The sequence below is a fragment of the Aulonocara stuartgranti genome, assembly GCF_965226115.1.
Source record: "Aulonocara stuartgranti genome assembly, chromosome: 18".
NCBI classification, from domain to species: Eukaryota; Metazoa; Chordata; class Actinopteri; order Cichliformes; family Cichlidae; genus Aulonocara; species Aulonocara stuartgranti.
This window is the reverse complement of record NC_138954.1, coordinates 29,785,132-29,791,110: the sequence shown is the minus strand read 5'-3', so window position 1 is coordinate 29,791,110 and position 5,979 is coordinate 29,785,132.

Sequence of the window (5,979 nt, the reverse complement as noted above, 5' to 3'; positions counted from 1 at the left end):
GGCCCTGGGGCACCATCTGCCTGCTCCAGCTAACCCTTGTATAAGTTTTCCAATTGCAATTCCTGCTGGATTATGGCATGGTGGTGAAGAGAGGACATTTCCTCTCTGATTATATATTTGATTCAATGGCTTGATTATTGGAGCAATATCTCTGTGTGTGTGTGTGTGTGTGTGTGTGTGTGTGTGTGTGTGTGTGTGTGTGTGTGTGTGTGTGTGGATGGAGAGGAGGATGATGCTGAGTGGGGACAGAGACCTTGACCTCACCCAGGGGACATGGACATCCCTGTGCTTTCTCTCTAGATGTCCACACACACAAATCGAGACTTGCAAACGTGCAAACAGATACATACATGTGTTCTATCCCCCAGAATCCCTGCTTGCAAATTGCTGTCGTTACACACACACACACACACACACGCACACAGATTTATACACACAGCCCTCTTCATCCTCTAGCCCTGAGGTTAGGGGCTGTAGATGGCAGACATGGAGATTGGTTTTTAGTTAAATGTCAGTGGAGGTGAAAGTACTGCCCAAAGGCACTTGTGTGTATGTATGTGTGTGTGTCACCATCTCTCTTTCTCTCAGTTTCTCTCTCTTCCATGGTGCCCATCTTTTGCATCAGTTTCTGTCTTTCTCTTTGTCTTTCTTTGTCTCTTTTGTTGTTTGTGAAAAACTTTGGGCACCTCTTACAATTTTTTTTCTGACTCTTGTCTGGCCTTCCATAAAATATGGTATTTTGGGTCACTTGTACGGATGCCCTAAACCATACCCTGCATGTAAGGGATATAATGTACTTATGCAGGCTAAAGTTTGCACAGAAAGAGACTGGGGTAGATTGATGGGTGACAATACACTGTACCTAATAGGCTGACCAATAATCAACATTTCTCTGAACTAACTGTTCCTAAGCCACGTCTGTCATTTTAACTAAGAAAACTGAAGTCATGTATTTTAATCCATCGAGAATGTTTCCCCAGTTTTAGAATTGTTACCCCATCTTTTCTTATTCTCTCCTCTACTGATAACCTCAAAGACTTTCAACCTTGTGTAAAGTGCCATTTGGGCTTGTTCAGTCACATGTAAGCTCATGAACACAAATGTCTCGAGATAACAGTGAGACAGGCCTTAATTTTACTCTTTTTCTTTTTTTCTTCTTTTTATACTATTATTGACAATTGCTATTGGTATAAAAATTTAGATTACCACAGCTTACATTTATTAGGCAAATTGTTGTGGAATATTTGAAAGTCAGTTGACCAGGCAGTTACGTTGCAATGGCATGCTGCTGAACGAACAGCTGGCTGCCAAGTGTGTGGCACAGCTTGCATGGGTGACTTCCAGCTGGTGCATCTCATGAGCACCGATCCAAAAGATGCTGTGCATCTGGTGCACAGCCGTGACCCGCTTGGCCTTTTCATTGTTAGCGAATATAAACCAAAGACGAGTTAGAGAAATTTGACTCATGTCATCATCAGTTTGTTCCCACCAACTGAGATTTGACAGCTGGATCATGCCAAAGCTGGGCATGAAAATGGCTTCAGAAACTTGGCTTCCTGACCAGAGTGAATATTTGAATACTTGTGTGTGTTTGTTCCAGTGTGTGTGGCCTGTCCTGTTTAAACCCAGATGTGTCAGTCAGCTTCGGGTGGCAGTTGTCAAACTGGTATTTCCAGCAGCAGAGCTGGAGGCTTCTCTGACACACACACAGAGACACACACAGATCATGTCTCGAAGGGCTGTTATTGTTCTAATGTGGCCCGTACGTTGTCTGTCCACCAATCTGATCATACGGACCACTAAACCACAACACTGCCCCTAACTGTGCACGTGTTGACTGCATGCTCGCTGACTGACAGCTGTCACAAAGCCTGAGAAGCAGTAGACCATATGCACTGTGAATTTATGCGTGTATGTGTGTCAATGTAGATACTGTATAGACAGAAGAAAAGGTCACTGTCTGTGAGCTGTTTGACTGTCAGCTGCACTGGGCTGATGTCGCACACATATAGAGGGTGGTGATCGCAGCAGATGGTGGTTGTTAAACTGGGATCATACATACACATGCTCACATCTGCTGGGGGAGACACACACATCACTGCCAGAGTTTCACTAGGCTCCCCAAAATCCATCATCCCTACTGGCAATAGTGATGGCTGTGTTGGTTCACAATGGAAGCAAAATAACTTACCAGCTGTGCATTTAAAATATATTTTGTTTGAAGTTCCTAAGAAGAATTAACAGATTTCAAAAAACTGTCAGTATCATTTCAAAATAATATTTGTAGTATTGGAAATTACTTACTTTGTTTGGCCTATACTAATAGACTATAGACTATTACTCCAACACTACATGACACACAAAACCAAATTTTAAGTTGTGCAAGGGCAGATAATTAATTCATACATTTGTAACTTACCAGAGACATATATTTAGCCAATTTGTTTGGTACTGAGTGCTTTTAATTCTTTTTTTAGGTGGTGCACGAAGTATAAATCTTTAAGTTTTGAAATAGGTTTCTCGAGTTATTCCTTCCTTGCTGTTGGAGATGATAGCAAACAAGAAATGACTTAAATACTTATGTATGCGGTCCACTTGATGAGATCACCACATCATATTTAAAAGGGTTTGAAATGTCACAGTCTCTGTAAATATTCAACCACTGAAGTGCTGTAAAATGAGTAAAATGAGGAGAGGGATTTTATTGTTATCTCACGTTCTCGGCTCTGTTTCGCTTACCATACTGTGCAACGTCCATTTGAACCAAAGCACCACAGGAGCTGACAGAGCAGCCAAGGCAACAAATGAGCCAATTTGGAGACACAAATGCCCTGGCATAATACTTTCCCATAGTTAAAGCCTACAACAATACACAGAGGCAGAGAGTAATTGTGACATTAGTGATTTGGAGTGTATCCCTGTAGACCAATATCCCGTCTGTCAGCATATGCATGTGTGCGTTGCCGCAGTGAGTAAGTCAGACAGTTAATGCACAAAAGGAAATGCCCGTAACTCTTGGAAATCCTCACAACTGGTGTTGTTGCACATGAAGATGTGCATAAATAAATAATGAACTACTCATTAGCTGTCACTCACTGGAGAGGTACAGTCATTAAGGGCAGTGTTGATTCATTTCACTACTTATAGATTGCACTATTAGGACTGTTTCTACTGATTTCCAGCTCCCATTAAATTAAAATACTAATTCATAAATCATCTTGTTTTAAAAAACAAAACAACAAAAAACCAAAACATTCTATTCACACTGTCATTAATGTGTACTGCTGCGATTTTGACACTTTTTTTTTTACATTAAATTCAAGTATATTTCAAATGTGTAGGTTTTTATTATATTATGCATCATATTTTTACCTCTGGTGCCTGTTGTATTTCATGTATTGAAAAATTTGTAGTGGTGTGAGCATGTGCTCAGAGCACAGACTGATCAAATCTGAAGTTCAGAGATTTGTGCCTTAAATATCTCTTTCACTTTGATTTTACTAACCTGGCAGATTGTTTGAAGAGATTTAACACCAGTGACCAACCCACGCAACCCAAAAAAACAAACTGATTTAGATCTCCTGTCTTGATTCTTAACCATGAACAGGTTACATGATTTACATGAAGCTTTTTGACACAATTTTTGTCATTTCTGTAAAGCACCACAAAAGATTCAGAACCAAACAATCAGTATGTGAAATTCAGACTTCGAGCTTTATCTCAAGTGGTTATTAACAAAAATATCACATTATAGGTTCAGTAATTGTAGCCATTTTATACATAATTTAAACTTTTGGAGCTTTAGAAGTAATTGGACTTGACTGAAAGACAGTTTCATGGTCAGTTGAGGCCTCATCCCTTATTTTTCCATGACAGATGAAGCAGATGGAGCTCTCCAAAAGTTGATTCTGTTCATCTGGACGTAGCGTTTTGTGGGAGAAACGTTTCGTCACTCATCCAAGTGACTTCTTCAGTCTCAGCTGACTGCAGGTTTCCCCAATCTTATAAACAGTACATTTGCATAAAGATGGAGGATCTGGAGTTGATTTCAAGGGTTGAACTTGTTGAACTTTCATAGCTTTTTACTAGAACTCTCAATATCAGGTCCACATGGATGTTGAGACTATTGTAGGATGCCATAACGGAAATGAAAAATGAATAAAGCCTATGACAGAAATTGCAAAGTGGTCAGATCAGCAATCTGGTACATTTTTAAAAAGAAGGAATGCACTGGCCAGTTTAGCAACACCAAAAGCACTGGTAAACCACAGAAGACAACTAAAGTGCACGATCGCAGAATTTTTTCCTAGAAATTCAAAAATGATATTGTATTATTTTTTTTCATGAATTTGAATTTTCATCAAAATAAAATCAAGAGGATTGCAGAATACACCAATCAATATGTATGTAAAGCTCCATTGGAAGAAGCTCTAACGAATGTGAGATTTCTCCGGATGTATGTGTTTCACCTGTAGCCTATCCCAGTTTCTGTAGTACAAGAGTCAGATTATATCACATAAACAGACAGCCATTCACACTCACAATCACACCTACAGCCAACCTACAAGGCATGTCTATGGGCAGTGGCAGACAGCTGGAGTACCTGGAGAGAACTCAAGGAAAAACAGGGAGAACGTTCCTGAACCAACCAGGACCTTCTTAATGTGAGGCAACAGTGAAAGCAACACTTTTCTACTCAGAGCACTCAGAGTTCTGTTTATGAGTTAGAATCACTGATTCACAACTTTATACTTTATACTTTATTATGTGCTTTAAATGCTTTCTAATTGGGAAGCTTGCACTAACACTCCAATGTATGTATCATGAGTAGTTAAGGGCTCAGTATCATACTCCAAGGATGCAGATTGAGAGTAGACAGACTGGAGCTAAACTTCTAAAAGGCGCTGTGAGATTAGGTATTCATACAATAATTTTAAGCTATTTATGACATTTTAAAATGGTAATCACAAGGAAATACCCCTAAAAAATTAACTCCTAACTAAGAAACCAGATACTTTGACGTTGAAGAAACGGAGGGAAACTGAGACATTCTTAAATCTCAGCAACCACCTGAATAAAGTCCAAACCTGAGTACAAAGTTCAACCTGAATAAAACCCTACTGTCCCTTAAAATGTCCTATTGTCCAAACCTAGCAACCCTTACACACATGCTCCTACCACCATGGCGTTTGCCTGATAAATGGCCATCCCCTGTGCCTATAAACAGCAACCACTTTCTCATACACACACTCACCCACACACACAGAAGGAGCTCGGCGCTCCATTCTAGCCCACTAATTCCTATTCATTTAAAATAGTCACCAGGGCACGGTGTAGCCTAGCTCGGCCCCAGACACCAGCCATTCATTATTCAGCTGCTCGCTTTATGAATGGCTTACAGGTGGATGCTACAACAGCAACAGAGAAACACTGCTCATAAATCAAAACACACACACACTTACACACGTTCTCTTTTTTAAAGACTACAGAGCCTGAAGATAGAGGGCCTACGTGTTTGTTCATGAACGGGAGTGCGCAGCGTCGTCAATTTCCCTCTGTGCACTTTCTCTTGGTGCTGTTTAATTAGTAATGAGAACAAATATTTGTTTGTTCCAAAACTAAGAAAGGAAGGGGAAGTAAGAGAAAGAGCAAGCGAGAGGGAAAGGGGGGGAGAGAGAACGGCTAGAATAAATGAGTTTCCCCACGCTTTCTGTCACAAACAAGCTGTCTAACTGTTGTTTCCTCTCCACAGGCAGCCAGTGACAGAGATGGCCACTATACTAAGTGTGCGTGTGCAATCCAACAGGAAAGCACAGGGCAGCTGTTTAACATAGTCAGTGATATAACTAATAGATCACACAGTGTTACATTTGTCAATGTGACACTTTCTCCTATATTGAGTTACACTCCAGGGCTTTCTGTGTTCCTATTCCTCCCTCGCTGTATTCTTCTTCTTCTCCTCTTCCCTTGCTCTCTCAC